General features: G+C 42.0%; 1 pseudogene; it reads right to left on the minus strand.

Moving 5' to 3' along the window:
• Window positions 1–406: 406 nt before the first annotated feature.
• LOC150066719 (THO complex subunit 7 homolog pseudogene) lies at window positions 407–1,033 on the minus strand (annotated as a pseudogene).
• Between the last annotated feature and the right edge of the window lie 15,362 nt (window positions 1,034–16,395).

A 16,395-nucleotide genomic window follows, 5' to 3' on the forward strand; every position in this document is an offset into this window, starting at 1 on the left:
GATCTAGAAAACTCCATCTTCAGCTAAGCAGTAAAATATTCTGGACTGTAGGCATGGCTCATTCTTGAGCAAGAAAGCAGAGCGAGAACAGGTAGTCCTGAGTCCTGAGTTCAATCTCTGGTACCAACAAAAAGAAAAGGGTGGGGAAGGATTAAAAAATACAGGCTGGAGTTGAAACTCACACGGTAAAGTACCCGCCCAGCAAATGCAAGGCCCTAAGTTTGAACTACAGTACAATAACAGAAAGCCCCAAATATATACTGAAATCATTTTCGTGTGAATATAAACATTTAAAACAAAAATATTTCACTGCTAAAAACTAAATATTTCAAGAATATAACAAATTCTAAACATATCACAGTCATATAGCTATTCTAATACCTTTGGGAATGAGTAACTGGCCTGTTTATGACTTAGGTTCTATATCCATGAAAGTTTCTTAACCTCCTTCTCCCTCCGACAGCTTCTCATCACTTTCCAATGTTTGCTGAGGTTCATGGATAGTACTAAGAAGAACATGAAACTGTGTCTCAATTCCAGCTTATCTTCAACACTTTAATATGTGAAAGATGTTCTAATTCTTTTCCCAGAGCCTCTAGTTCCTTTAATGTCAGATGCCTGTCTGGATGATGCTGGATCACTTTTGCCAAAGCATCATATTCTTGGCGATTCTTCCATATTCTTTTTGCTTGAAGAATCTCCTTTTTGCACTGAGCAATTTTTTTATGTGTTTCAGCAATGTTACCTTCTATTTCTTTGTAAATCTTTGCATAATTTTCCATTTCTCTAGGATTCATATCATACACTAGCAAAGTTTTGCCCATTGAAAATTCACATTGAGACAAGGTGCTCAGCATCATTGGTACTGGCCATATCCTTCTTCATAGGATCCAGAGTTGCACCATTTAACAAAACTTTTCGCTAGCAGATTAATTCTCTGATCCTTACCCGCACCGTCTCCATCAATTAGGAGATGCTTCTGTATCACTTCATCATCCGTTGACGTTCCCATGGTGTCTTCAATGGTGTCTTCTTTGTTACTTGTTTTTTTTTGGTGTTGGTCCTGGGACTTGAACTCAGGTCCTAGATACTGTCATTGAGCTTTCTTACTCAAGGCTAGCCCTCTACCACCTGAGTCACACTTCCACTTCTGTTTTTTTTGGGGGGGTGGTAGTTAATTGGACATAAGAGCCTCATGGACTTTCCTGCCTGGATTGGCTATGAACTGTGATCCTCAAATCTCAGCCTCCTGAGAGATTAAGATTGCAAATGTGAGCCATTGATGCCTGACTGGAGTTTGAATTTTAGCTCTTGGTGAAGGGGAAGAAGAAATCAGCAGAGCAGAAACTCATTCTAAGAATGACCATTTTCTTAAATGACACATGTTGCTGGCTATAAATATCATGGCTAAGGAATAAAGGGTATCTAGGCTCATTTGATTTCCCTGTAAAAATGAAAATTACTTCTTGGAGATGCCTTTTGCTTTTGTGATTATTAGTTTTTTTAGTTTTTTTTTCCCCCCTCAAGCGGTATGTGTAATTGTGCTTTTTTTTTTTTTTTTTTTTTTTTTTTTGTCAGTCATGGGACTTAAACTCTGGGCCTGGATGCTATCTCTGAGCTCTTCAGCTCAAGGCTACTGCTTTACCTCTTGAGCCATAGCACCACTTCACATTTTCTATGGTTAATTGGAGATAAGAGCCTCACATTCTTTAGTGCCTGGGCTGGCTTTGAACTGTGATCTTCAGATCTCAGCCTCCTGAGTAGCTAGGATTACAGGCATGAGCCACTGAACCTGGCTTGTAATTGGGCTTTTATAATTGAATCACAGTGTGTGTGTCTGTGTGTGTGTGTGTGTGTACATATATGCATGTATGTGTGCTAGTACAGGGCTTGAACTGTAAGCCTGAACACTATCCCTTAGGCTTCTTTTTTGCTCAAAGTTGGTGCTTTATAACTTACAATTTCACTTCTAGATTTGTGCTGGTTCATTGGAAATGAGTCTCTGGGATGTTTTCTGCCTGAAGTTCAGTCCTGAGTAACTAGGATTATAGGCGTGAGCCACCATGCCTGGCTGGTCTATATTTATTTCTGCTGTAGAGGAATCTTAATTCAACTCTAGAGCCAAGGATGATTTTGAATAAGATGACTGGATTGTCTTCCAAGTTCATTCATCTCCATCATGGAGTCCTGTGCTACTGAATGGGAAATCCTTTGAATAAAATGGTTTGACTTTGCTATGTGTGTGTGATGGAGCATCTGATTAAGAGGATGGATTCTACATCACGATGGGTGTTTAGCTGCTCTTGTAGGCAGTAATTAGAGGTCACTTCTGGCATGTGACATTGAAAGGATCTTTATTTTCCATTGGCCCAAGGAGTCATGTTTGGTTTGAAGCTGTTACCTAGCATCCTAGGTACAAATTCAGCGCAGGAGGCCAGGTACAGTGGCTTATGCCTAGAATCTTAGCTATTCTGTAGGCTGAGATTGGAGGTAGCTATCCTGGACAGGAACAAAACTCTGTGAAACTCTTAGCTCCAAATGTATTTATTACTGAAAATAATGCAATATCTGCTCAGAAAGTGAATCCCACTGGCTCTAGTAGGAAAAAAATATCCTCAGCGCTATAAAAGGAGTATAAAAGCTTGGATCAATGCAACTTGGACCATATATCTGCACCTGCAGAATGAAGAACTGACGTGAGATCAATAATTGCCAGAAAAATTATATTTGTCATTTAGCAAAACAGAAAAGCAACGAGGAGAAGCTAAGTGGAGAAGTGACTGGAACTTCAGGGATAATAGAGGAAGGATCCAGGTCTGTAATATTTTAGGAAAAGAAAGCCAACATCGGATTTTCAGGAAATCAGAGAAATTAAACCTAAAGGCTTTCCTATGGTAAGAATATATTCTACCATCAAACTTGCAATGATTCTACCCTTTCCTCCCTCATTCATGACTAATGTTCTGAACCACAATCCTCAGATCTCAGCCTCCTACTAGGATTACAGGCATGAGCCACCACCCGCCTCCAGCCCCTTCTGTTTTCAGTGGTCTTTGGGTTTCTCCGGTGAAGGGAGGGCCATACAGATTTCCACAAAAAGCAGGCTTGTTAGTGACACTGGTGAGGAAAGAGACTGAAGAGCCCAGTGGGTAAGAATGACAAGTCTTCCTGGAGATCTTTTCCCTGGGGATCCTTTCTGTCTTAAGAATCTCTCAGGGAATGTTCTGGAATCTGCCAAAGATTTCAGCCTTGATCTTCTGAAAGATAGCTGTCTCACTTGACAGGTGTGGCTCCTGTTCTTGCAGTCTGGTGGGAGCAACAAAGCCTCAAAGCCCAGCCAGGTACTGTCTAAGGGACCAGAGTCCTTTTCCTTCCAGGCTCCCTTCCCTCTCATCCTTACAACTCCTAGAGGGAGTGCTTTGCCAGAAGTAACTGAAATTACTTCCTTGCTCAACTGCCTTGTCTTCTAGGCTCCTTAGCAGGAACCCCTACAGGGCAGAAAAGAACGTGGGACATCTCTACATTTAATAGATCTCTAGCCCGTGGCAGTTTAGCCCTGGATCCCAGCTCTGGATTCTTTCAGCCAAATGACTTAATTGAAACTAATCAACGGTGACCCCCAGGGGTCTGCATATTCAAATGCTCTTCCGGAAGATTTTGTGAAGCAAAGCATCTCTTTTCCATGTGATTTTGAAGCACTTCCTTTGTTTATCTGTTTTATAGGTTAGTACATGATTGGGCTGTCTAACCTTAAAGGGAGTGCATGTAGTCCCAGTCTCAGAAGAATGCTGATGGGATTTCCAGGTAACTTCAGATGCTCTGGGGTCCCATTTCCTTCTTGTATAGCAGGATGACTGTTAAATGAAGTGTCTCATTCTAACAAACCCATTCTTTAACTTCTGTTCCACATTGAAGATCAGTGCTTTAATTGTTTCAAGTAGCAAATAACCAGATGCCTTTCAAATTGTTGGAGACATGTACATTTCCCTTGTCCTTTTTATAAGTGTGTGTGTGTGTAGTGGGGATTGAACTCAGAGTCTTATGTTCTTTCCTAGCTTTTATTTATTTATTTATTTATTTATCTATTTATTTATTTTCTCAAGGCTGGTACTCTACCCCTTGAGTCAAAGCTCTGCTTCTGGCATTTTGATGGTTCATTGGAGATGAGTCTGATGGACTTTTCAGGTAGAGCTGACTTCATACTGCGTTCTTCAGCTCTCAGCCTCCTGAGTAGCTAGGATACAGGCTTGAGCCACCAGAGTATGGCTTTTCTGTCCTCTGTCACCTGAGATGAGATTAAGGCTCTTTATGGGGAAGCATTAATGTGGGGAAGTGGCTAACAGAAGCCAGACACGGGCAGAGGTCCACTTCCTCATACTGCTCAGCTCACAGACGAATGCCATGTATGGAGGGAATGTTTTGCCTTTCTCCATAGAAATACTATTCCACACATATACAAAAATTGTATGAATAAGCAAAGACAAATGGGCCATTCTAAAAGAGTAGTTTTTTTTTTTTTTTTTTTTTGGTGGGTCATGCGGCTTGAACTCTAAGCTTGAGCACTGTCCCTGCACTCTTCAGCTCAAGGCTACTGCCCTACCCTTGAGCCACAGTCCCACTTCCAATTTTCAAGTGATTAATCAGAGATAAGAGTCTCACGTTCTTTAGTGCCTAGGCTGGCTTTGAACTGAGATCCTCAGATCTCAGCCTCCTGAGTAGCTAGGATTACAGGTGTGAGCCATTGTGCCCAGCAAGAATAATGTTTTGATAACTTCCATTTCAAGTGAGTTTCTCTTCTACTGGAAAAACACAAGTTAGCTTAAAATGTTGGGAAAATATAGAAAGAAAGAAAAATATATTTAGTTGTTTACAAAAATGGATCCTATTGGACTTAATAGATGATAATAATAGATAATAGATAATAAAGCATTTCCCCCACAATTCACCTTATCCTGCTTTAAATTTCTTTTAATTTGTGCCAGTCCTAAGGCATGAAATCAGGACCTGGGTGCGGTCACTGAGGTTTTTTTTTGGCTCAAGGCTAATGCTCTGCCATTTGAGTTATAATTCCACTTATGTCTTTTCAGTGGTTCCTCGGAGATAAGAATCTCACAGGCTTTACTACCTAGGCGGGCTTCAATCTATGATCCTCAGATCTTAGCTTCCTGAGTAGTTGGGATTTTAGGCATGAACCACCAGTGTCTGGTTCCACTGTCATTTATTATTATTTAACATCTGCCATTTTATGACAGATACATTTGTAGGATAATAACATGGAGACTTTCTTTTTTTTAAACAAACTTAAAAATTTCAACTTGTTATTATAAAGATGAGGCACAAAGAGGTCACAGCAATTTAAGTCAGGAAATGAGTGCATATCTTTTCAGACAATGTCTTCTCTTTCCTTACTGAATCCCAGTTTTTCCCTTCTGTCTCCACCCACAGCTTGCATACTTGATTTACCATTTAGTGTCTGGTGAGTACCACTGCTACATTTATCCCACCATTTCTTTGTCTCCTCTTACACTCAAAAGGCAAAAAAACCCCAACCAAACAACAACAACAACAAAAAAAAAACAAAAATAAATAAAAACAATAAAGAAAAAACCCTTACTTCCATTTCCTAGAGTTCATTTGGATAAATATTATTTTATATGCTCAGATGCACATAGGCATTGTGCCTTTGTGTTCCTCTCCTCTTTTGGGCTCACTGTGTGTGAATGCCTAGAGTTAATAAGCTTTTAAAATAGGCGTTCATAGTGATAAGCATTCTTTAGCATATTTGCACCTTTCCATTGTTCTCTTTTCCTCCATTGGTACCCATTATTCTGAATTTGTACTGTTCTAAAGCAATATTTGTCTCAAGTGAAGGGAGACAGTGGAATCCTGTCTGCTGGATATTCACACGGAAGACAGCAAACCACAGTATTCCAGAAGCATGAGATCAATCGCCAGCTGCACTGGCCTGTTCTGCTCTCTGATTGCTGGACATTCTTATCTGCACAGTGTCAGGGGTGTGGTTGTCCTCTCGGGTTATCCCAAGCACAAGAGTTGGGTATAGAGGCTCTTAAGGAAGTACAAGTAGGAGGGTCACAGTCCAGGCTAGCTGGCCTGGGAAGAATGTCAGACCGTATCTTGAAAGTAATCCATGTTAAAAAAAGAATGCCAGAGTTGGGGTCAGGAGTGTAACCTAGCGGTAGAGTGCTTGCCTAACATTCATGAAGCCCTGGGTTTGATTCCTCAGTACCACATGCACAGAAAAAGCTGAAAGTGGTGCTGTGGCTCAAGTGTTAGAGTGCTAACCTTGAGCAAAAATTGTCCAAGACAGTGCCCAGGCCCTGAGTTTAGGCCCCAGGACTGGCAAAAAAAAAAAAAAAATGTATCCCCTCTTTCCAAATGCTAGAATTATGGTTCTAGTAGTAGAATGTCTTTCTAGCAGATATAAGGCCCTGAGTTCAATCCCTGGTATTGCCAAGGAAGAAAGGAGAAAGAGAGAGAGAGAGAGAGAGAGAGAGAGAGAGAGAGAGAGAGAGAGAGAGAGAGAGAGAGAGAGAGAGAGAGAGAGAGAAAGAGAGAGAGAGAGAGAGACAGAGAGAGAGAGACAGAGAGAGAGACAGAGAGAGAGAGACAGAGAGAGAGACAGAGAGAGAGACAGAGAGACAGAGACAGGAAAGAGAAAAGAAGGAAGGAAACAAAAGAAGGAGGGAAGGAGTGTTGGAGAGATGAGGATAAAAAGAAAGGAAGTTAAGAAAAAAGGAAGGAAGAAAAGAATAAAGAAATAAAAAAGGAAAAAAAAGAAATGGAAGAGGGAAGAAGAAAAAGAAAGAAGGGAGGGAGGAGGATTGGAGAGATAAGGAGGTGAGAAAGAAAGGAAGGAAAGAAAGGAAGAGATGAAGGAAGGAATAAAAAGGAGAGGGAGGAAAAAAGGAAGAAAAAGAAAGAAAGGAGGGAGGGAGGGAAGTGAAGCACAAAGATGGAGGGAGGGAGAGAGGAAGAGAAGGGAATGGAAGGAGGAAGGATTAGGGTGAAAGAAGCTAAAATCTAGAAGGTATTTAATAAAATTCTTCATGCAATACTCCTTTTGGAGATAAATGATCCTAGAATCTTTGGAAAGCTCTTTGGCAACAAGTCTGTGGATCTCAACTCTTCTCACAGGCCGTCTGTCAACTCCAGTGTGTGTTCTTCATTCCAGAGCTGTCTGGCAGTGTCATTTGCACACTTGTGCTTTGGTGTTAAAGTCAACAACATTATTCTTTCAATTTGAAGCAGGCTCGTCTTCTCCTATGTTCTCAGGACTCCGTGTGTGTGTGTATGTGTGTGTGTGTGTGTGTGTGTGTGTGTGTGTGTGTGTGTGTGTGTGTAACTAGTCCTGGGGCTTTTTGGTTGTCGTTGTTATAGGCTGGCACTCTACCATTTGAGTTACACCTCTGCTTTCCAGAGGTTAATTGGAGTTTAAAGTCTCATAGATTTTCTTTCCAGGGCTGGCTTTGAACTGCAATCCTCAGATCTCAGTCTCCTGAGTAGCTAGGATTATAGACATGAGCAATCCGTGCCTGGCCACTATACCTCTTTCTTGTCTCCTGGGTTGCTGTAAGGTCTTAAGCAAGGAGAAGGGAGCCAGAGGGGGAGAGGACCCATGCCTGCCATCATGTTTTCATAGAGGACAAATGTTCCAGGCCAGATGGGAAAAGAAGGTGTCACACTTGTGTTCCTGAGCCCTAGGAGTGGATGGTGGTTGACGTGAGACAGCTGGCGAATGTGTCCAAGGCGAAGTATATCTAATTCTGGTTTCTGCTTCTCATTCTTGTTCCATTGCTTTCATTTAGAAAGAAAACACAAAATTCGAGGATGGAATATGTTACCTATATACGGAATGCACATTATTTAGTTTTATGTTGGTACTCTGTGAGCATAATGAGGCATTCATGCTTTAAAAAACCCCAAACAAACAAATAATCAGAAAACTAAAAAGCAAAAGAATACCTGTGATCCTAGCTACTCAGGAGGCTGTGATCTGAGGATTGTGATTCAAAGCCAGCCCAGACAGGAAAATTCATGAGGCTCTTCTCACCAACTAATAATCAAAGGGCTAGAAGAGGAGCTGTGGCTTAAGGTAAGAGACAGCATCCAAACCCTGAGTTTAAGTTCCAATATCTGTGTGTGCACGCACTCATGCACCCCCCCCCCACACACACATTGTTCTACCCACAAGACCCAGAGCTATTTCACAGCTGGATTCTGGATTCAGCCTAGGATGGTCTCTTAGGTAATGTTAATAGAAGCTTCCTGCATTGTGTTGTGCATTGTACATTCTTCAGTTTTGCAAAAGCTATTTCATTTTCTCAGAGTCTCGTTTATATTTCAGAGACATGGTGGCTGCGGTGATGTATAACAGACACACGCGACTTTACAGCACCCAGGACACTGGGCTCTGTGTCTGGGAGATGTTAAATACTGGGAACTGTCTTTACTGAGAGTCTGGTTTGAAACTGTTCCTTGATTGAGGTAAGAAAGAGTCACAGCCAAAGAAGCAGTCTGGGGGTGATGCTGATTGTGTAGGGGACACACAGGCTTTCTGGAAGTCTGAAATCCTGTCTTGTCAGATCTCCAGGGCTGGATGGGATCACAGACAAATCTTCTCATTTCTCCCTGACCCAAAGAAAGTTATCAGAGAGCTGAGGAAGGGGAGAAGGCGCACACCTATGATCCTAGCTACTCAGGAGGCTGAGATCTGAAGATTAGGGCTCAAAATCAGCTTGGGCAGAAAAACCAAATCCCAGAGATTCTTATCTCCAATCAACCAGCAAAATGTGCAAGTGGAAGTATGGCTTAAGTGGTAGGGCACCATCCTTAAACAAAAAAAGCTCAGGGTCAGTGTCCAGACCCTGAATTCAAGCCCCAGCACAAAAGAAGAAAGGAATGAAAGAGGGAAGGAAAGAAGGAAGGAAGGAAGGAGAGAATTAAAGAGTTAAGGAGCCTTAGTCTATGTGAATTATGATTTAGTGGGATTATCTTTTCCAAGGACTTCAGAGGACAGAGAAATCTATACATAGGTCATTCAAATTGTTGATTTTATTCTTTCTGTTATATTGGGATTCTGTGTTTACTACTGCTACTACTGTTAATGATTATTATTCGGCAGAACTGGGAACTGAGCTGAGGGCCTGGTACTTTGCTAGGCAGATGATCTACTACTTGAACGACTATGCCAGTATCACCTGTATTTACAACTATTTAATGCTTCTCTGTCACAGTATGTTTTCTCCCCTAATGGCTAAGATAACATTGTTTTTTCATTATCTGTCCTCTTTGTCCTATACATGTTCTAGTTAGTTTTCTGGGTCATACAGTAAGGAGTCAGCTGGGCACAAGTAGCTTACAAAGGTCATTCTAGTTACTCAGGAGGCCAAGATCTGAGTGAGGATCACAATTTGAAGCCAGCCAGGACAGTAAAGCCCATGAAACTTTTATCTCCAATTAACTGGAAAAAAAAAAAAAGCTGGATGTGGAGCTGTGACTCAAGTGATAGAACACCAGCCTTGAAAAATAACAATAACAAAAAAAGCCAAGGGACAACACCCAGATGGTGAATTCAAGACCCAGGACTGGCACAAAAAAGAAGGAAGGAAGAAAGAAGGAAAGAAAGGAAGGATAAAAAGGAAGGAAGGAAGACAAGGAGCAAGCAGGAGAGCTGTAGTTGTTTAGGGGGCTGGACAAACCCATCACCCCACTCCATTCCCAGTCCATTCCTCCTTGTCTGCCCTTGGGTTGTGTGAGTCAATCTGTGTCTTAATGACAAATCCCTCTCCCATCCCCAGCAGATGTGAGGATTTCTTCTGCTGCCTCTTACAAAAGTATTTCTTGAGTTGACATTTTCGCTGACCCGACAACTATTGCAAGAAGCAGTGGGAGACACAGAGAGGAAAGGAGAGAGATGCGTACAAGCAGCTCACCAGCCAGCTGGGAAACCTGAGGCCTCATTTCCAGTCATAGACTCATTCCTTGTGAGGAACATGTGTCGTGTGGCCAGAATACAGAGCCAGAGAGCATGAGGTGGCCACACCAGGAAAGAAATCTCCCTCTCTCTCTCTCTCTCTCTCTCTCTCTCTCTCTCTCTCTCTCTCTCTCTCTCTCTCTCTCTCTCTCTCTCTCTCTCTCTCTCTCTCTCTCTCGTCCTAGGGCTTGAACTCAGGGCCTGGACACTGATCCTGAAGTTGTTTTTTTAATTTATTTTTTATTTTTTTGCTCACGGCTAATGCTCACCCACTGGAAACACAGCTCCACTTCTGGCTTTTTGGTGGTTAATTGGCATTATGAATGTCACATACTTTCTTGCCTTGGCTGGCTTTGAATCATGATCCTCAGATCTCAGACTTCTGAGGAGCTAGGATTGAGCTACCAGCATCCAGCAGAAATAAACATTTAAAACAAAGAGTTTGAAGTTTTACATGTCTGGAACATATATCAAATTGAAAGATCCTGGTTTTCTTGGAAAGATAAAATATTGAATCTCAGCCTGGTAGCTCATGCCTGTAATTAATTCTAGATCATCAGAAGACTAAGATCCAAGTATTGAAGTTCCAAGCTAGCCCAGGAGAAAGGGCTATGAGACAATTATCTCGGCTTAATGGACAAAAAGCCAGAAGTGAAGGTGTGAATCAAGTGGTAGAGTAAAAAAAGCCAAAAGAGAACATAAGATCCTGAGTTCAAGTCTCAGTACAAACAAAAAAGTTGGAAACTTAGTTTTTTTTTTTTTTTTTACAGACTACATACTTTTTGTAGGAAGCAGAAATTATTTATCCTTGAAATACTGGTTAAGATACTTTCAAAGCCTGGTGCCAGTGGCTCATACATAGAATCCTAGCTACTCAGGAGGCTAAAGTCTGAGGATCACAGTTCAAAGCCAGCCTGAATAGGAAAGTATGTGAGACTCTTACCTCCAATTCATCACAGAAAAGGCCAGAAGTGGCCCTATGGCTCAAGTAGAGCGATAGGCTTGAGCAAAGAAGCCCAGGGATAGGGCTCAGGCCCAGAGTTCAAGACTGGCCAAAACCCAAAAAAACATTGAATTTTGAATATACTCTTTTTGTTTTGTTTTGTTTTTGTTTTGCATACTGAAAGAGGTCAGAAAACCTTGAAAGCTGCTTTGCTAATCTCCACTCCCTTCCCCCTTGGACAGGGATAATTTCTATCCCAATTGTGATTTGACTTATTCAAGCATGATTGTTATTCAAGCACAAATCTTGTATTTTCATTATCAGAAAATAACTTCCTGTTCGTCAGAGTCCCGTATGGGGGAAGTTAGCATTGTCTGTTTCTCATAAAGCGCATTCTTTCTCTGCCTCGTGCCAACATTCTGTCTCTGTTGAAAAGAAAGTGGAAAAATCTTCGTTGTGGCGGATCTAGAGCTTTTTATGAGGAATATATTATGAATCTTGCCTTTGACCTTCTGTTTGGATTGCAGTGTATAGGAGCAAAATACTTAAATCAAAGTGAATATTCAGAACCAAGACATTAAGTGCAATGTGAAATAATTTGTAGATTTTAATTTAATGTAAAAAAAAAGATGCTGAAGTTTGAACCCAGGGCTGTGTGCATAAATTTCAGGCAAGCACTGATTGACACATACTCTCTCCTCTCTTATGTTTAATTTGGAAATTGATTTTATTTTATGTATTGTATTTTTTGGTGTGGATACTAGGACTTGAATTCAGGGTCTCAGGCTCTCATTCAGCCTTTTCTGTTCAAGAGTGGCATGCTATCACTTGAGCCACACCTCTACTTCCAGCTTTTTCCTTTTCTTTTTTCTTTTTGCAGGTTATTTGGGAAAGGGGAGTCACAGACTTTTCTGCTTGGGCTGCTTGGAACCTTGATCCTCAGATCTCAGCCTACTGAGTAGCTAGTATTATAGGTGTGAGGCTACCAGTGTCCAGCTAGATTAAAATGTTTTAATTAATACAAGGAAGAGAAAGCGGTCAAAAAAAGTCTTTCTTATAATGGCCACGTTTTTACTAAGGAAGAACAAAGCCAAGAAATTGTACTCAGATTATATACAATGGGTGGGTGAGAATAATCTCTTCAATTGACAGTATTAATGATGTCCCTTTGCCAGGCACTGGTGGCTCACACCTATATTCCTAGCTACTAAAGAGGCTGAGATCTGAGGATCATAGTTTGAAGCCAGCTGAGGCAACCAAGTTCATGAGATCTCCAACTAACTACTTAACAGCTAGAAGTAGACTGCAGCTCAAGTGGTAGAGGGCTAGCCTTGAGCAAAAGAAGCTCAGGCACAGTGTCCAGGCTCTGAGCTCAAGTACTGGTACCTACACACACACACACACACACACATACATACACGCACACACTCACACGCACACACACACGCACACACACACACACACGCACACTCACACGCACACACACACACACACACACACACACACATGCACACAATCTCCTCTTACAAGTTAATTCCAGGTGAGGAATCTAACCTGCAGGCAGGATCTGCGTGTTTCTCTCACTAGACTTGAGGATTCCATTGACTGTCGTGTGTTTACTCCAGGTGGGTTTGAATGGTTTGTCTCTCCCTTCTTTAACCTGCCCAATCTGAAATGAGCAAAGGCTTCATTTCCCCCCTTCCCTTCCTGCTTTGGTTTTCCCATTATACATGTTGCCAGATGGCTGGGTTTCATATGGAGAAGAATTTTCCATAATAACCTATCACTTGGTCCTCATGGTCAGTGATTTCCCCCAACTCCCTCTGCCATTTGTATGAACCAGGGAATTGAGTAAAGTGTCAAATGAATCAGGCCTGGCAGAGCCAGGCGGACAAGGAGGAGGAGGAAGAGGAGGAGGAGGAGGAAGAAGAGGAGGAGGAGGAGGAGGAGGAGGAAGAGAGGAGGAGGAGGAAGAGCTGAAATATACCAATTGAAGGGAGGCTTGGATTTCCAAGGCCATAATGGAAAAGCCTTCTATCATAAGACCTGAGTAATGCATGCATGCATGCATGCATGCATGCATGCATTGTTGCATGTGTGTGTGGGGGGGAGGGCAGACAGAGTGAGGCCAAGCCTGCCATGCACACACTCAGGAACTGTAAGCACTTTGGAGTGTGTGGCTGGGAGGCATTTAAACAGATGTGGAACATGTGTAGATCTGCTTTGTGTGGAGGAGGGGAAGATCAGAGCAGGAGGAGTCTCCCTCCACTGCTGAGAGAGATGAGAATGAAAACTAGAGCTTAGGGAACTGTTATCGGTGCTTGCGATTTTGTTTATTTGAACTGAAAAGTAAGAGCTGGATCTCTTTTACCCAGAGCTTTGATTTGTAATAGTTAAGAAATCCCCTGACTGTTTGGTCGGGTGCTGGTGGTTCACTCCTGTAATCCTGTCTCCTCAGGAGGTTGAGATCTGAGGATCATGGTTCAAAAGCAGCCCAGGCAGGGAAGTCTGTGAGACTTCTAAAAAGCTAGAAGTGGAGCTGTGACTCAAGTGATAGAGAATTAGCCACGAACAAAACAAGCTTGGGGACAGCACCAAGGCCCATAGTTCAAATCCCAGTTCCAGAATATGCACTCCCCCCTACCCATTCCCACCATAGAGCAATCACTCAGCATATGAACTATGAAAGGTCTGCAGAAAGAATAAAACAAAATACAATTTAGATAGTGTCTGGTTTTGTACTAACTCTTCCCTTTCCAATTACAGCTCTTGCAAAGAGGGCTGCTGCAAGGAAGATGTGCATGGAATTGAAGATTGTACAAAGCAGAAAAACTCAGAGTCTTAACTCAGAGGGTAGCAGCCTGCTCTGTCACAGTGCCCTTTTTTTTAGTTCTAACTTGTCAGGATACAAGGCTGTTTCAAGCATTATTGTCGCTGTGTGTGGGTTTTTTTTATTCTCTCCAAAGATCATATACAGACAGATTAAATAGTGAAATGTAGATAGAGGATTTCATTGTTACAGGTATCAAGGAGAACACTTCATGCATCTTGTAATTTGGGTGATAAGATTCAGTGTGGTTTGGTGGGAGAATTGCCTCGGCTCTGCTCATCAAGAGTGTTGTGAGTCGTGTAGACTGGTGTGAGCTGCAGGGCCTGAGGATTGCAGAGCCTTTGTAAGGATCTGTAAGTCGCTGTCCTTCTAACACACCCCATGTGTGTGTATGGGAATCTTGCCCTCCCCCCCCAGGTAATCGACAGAGACACACTAGAGTTAGAAAGAAACCATGTCCCCGCCCCACACCCGTGAAATCCATGTCTGGATGGTAAATAACTGGTCCCAACTTTGGCCAACAGTTTTCCCTCCATTCTCTAGCTAAAGCTCCCATGAAATCATGTCAAATTATTTCCATGTTAACGAGTCTCATGGACTTTCTTGTTCAGGTTGGCTTCGAACTTTTTAATCTTCAGATCTCAGACTCCTGAGTAACTAGTATTACAGGCATGATCCACCACTGCCCAGATTTGATGGTTAGTTTTGAAATAGAGTCTTGCTAACTTTTCTGCCCAGGCTAACCTTGAACCACAATCCTCTGGGGCTTAACCTTTAGAGGAGTTAGGATTATAAACTTTATGATATAGGCAATTTCCATAGCACTGAGTTTGAAAGAAAGCCCGAAAGGGCTTTTTGGGGGGGGGGTCATGGGGCTTGAACTTGGCCTGGGCGCTGTCCCTGAGCTCTTCAGTTCAAGGCTACCACCCTACTCCTGGGCCTGGGAGGTATCCCTAACCTCTTCAGCTCAAGGCTACTGCCCTACCTTTGAGCCAAGCCCCACTTTCCGTTTTCTAGAGGGTAATTAGAGATAAGTCTCAGGTCCTTTTGTGCCCGGGCTGGCTTTGAACCTTGGTCCTCAGATCTCAGCCTCTGGAGTAGCTAGGATTACAGGAATGGGCTTGCAACAAGAGCACTACACAACAGTAAAACTAACATGAATTACCACCTGCTGGTTACCAATTAGGGAAACCAAGGTAGTCACACCCTCTGAGGAAGATGTAGAGTTCCAGGTAACTATCAGGTGTCTTCTCAAGGTACCTTGTCACTCTGGAAAGTGCACTTTGTCAACTACTATTTAATTATCTGTCAACACTAGATTGCACATGGAGAATGCATAAAGACAATTATATGTGTCTGAAAGGAAAAAGGAAAATTTTTTCCCAGTTACTGCTAACCAAATAGGTAAAACTGAAACTTCTTAGAAGCACTACATGGGATTGATTTTAACCCTTTTTTTTTCTCTGTGTTGCAGTTGTTCTAAGTGACAAAGAGCAAATTGTTTTGAGAGAGGATGACAGTTTTTAGTAGCCACCTCTCCAAACCTAGAAGTCTTTATTGGCTGACATGTTTTAATGCATTCTTGCTCTAGTTTAGGAGTTGTAGTATGGTTCCATTGTTGCCAGGATGTTCCTTCTAATTATCAAGTAATCATCAAATAGATTTTTAATTAATTAATTAATTTATTGCTGATACTGGGGGTTGAGTTCAGGGTCTGGGCTCTGTCCTTTAGCTTTTTCACTGAAGGCTGGCACACAGCTCCACTTCCGGCTTTCTGCTAACTGGAGATAGGTGCCTCATAGGCTTTCCTGTCCAGGCTGGCTTTGAACCATAATTCTTATATCTCAGCCTGCTGAATACATAGCTTTCCACATGTGAGCCACTGGTACCTGGCTTTGTTCTCATCTTTAGTTACATACTATGGTGTTCTTTTCTCTTCATCTAGCCTGCTCTCTCTCTTCTATTTTATTAAGATGATCACAGCTATTAGCTAGACATCAGTGTTTCACGCCTGTAATCCTTGCTACTCAGGAGGCTGAGATCCAGAGGATCACAGTTTAAGGCCAGCTAGAGTAAAAAAAAAGTTTGCTGAACTCCATTTCTAAAATAAGTAGCAAAAAAAAAATGTCATGGCTGAAAACTCAAGTGATAGAATGCTAGCAGAGAAAACAAGTCTAGAAAGTGTGCAGTCCTGATTTCAAACCTCAGTACGGAGAACATGATAACTATCTTATAGATCCTCAGATCGTCTCACATACCCGCCTTTCCAGGATAGAGGAAAGGCTTCAGAGAGAAAGCTCATTCTCTAAATTTTTGTTTTTCATAACTTTATTGGCAGGCAGCTTGTTATAGGGTTTGTTCTAGGGGCTGGAAAGCAGCCTTGAACTGAATTTGAAAGAGGAAAATCTGGGCTCCCCTAGACCTGAAGCTTTGGGGGGAAGGAAATTCACAACTTTCTGTAGACTGTAAATTGTTTGACCTTCAGTCTTTCCCAGCTTCTCATCCTGTGTGGGAAGAATTCTTAGTTTAAAAAAAAATTGAATTTGAACTGCTACATCATTTATAATTCAGAGCCTGGCTCTGTTTTTGTGGTAGACATCAGTGCATAGTTATCGATATTAGATGAGA

Source organism: Megascapheus bottae, chromosome 2 (genome assembly GCF_031878675.1).
Source record: "Megascapheus bottae isolate mThoBot1 chromosome 2, mThoBot2.hap1, whole genome shotgun sequence".
NCBI classification, from domain to species: Eukaryota; Metazoa; Chordata; class Mammalia; order Rodentia; family Geomyidae; genus Megascapheus; species Megascapheus bottae.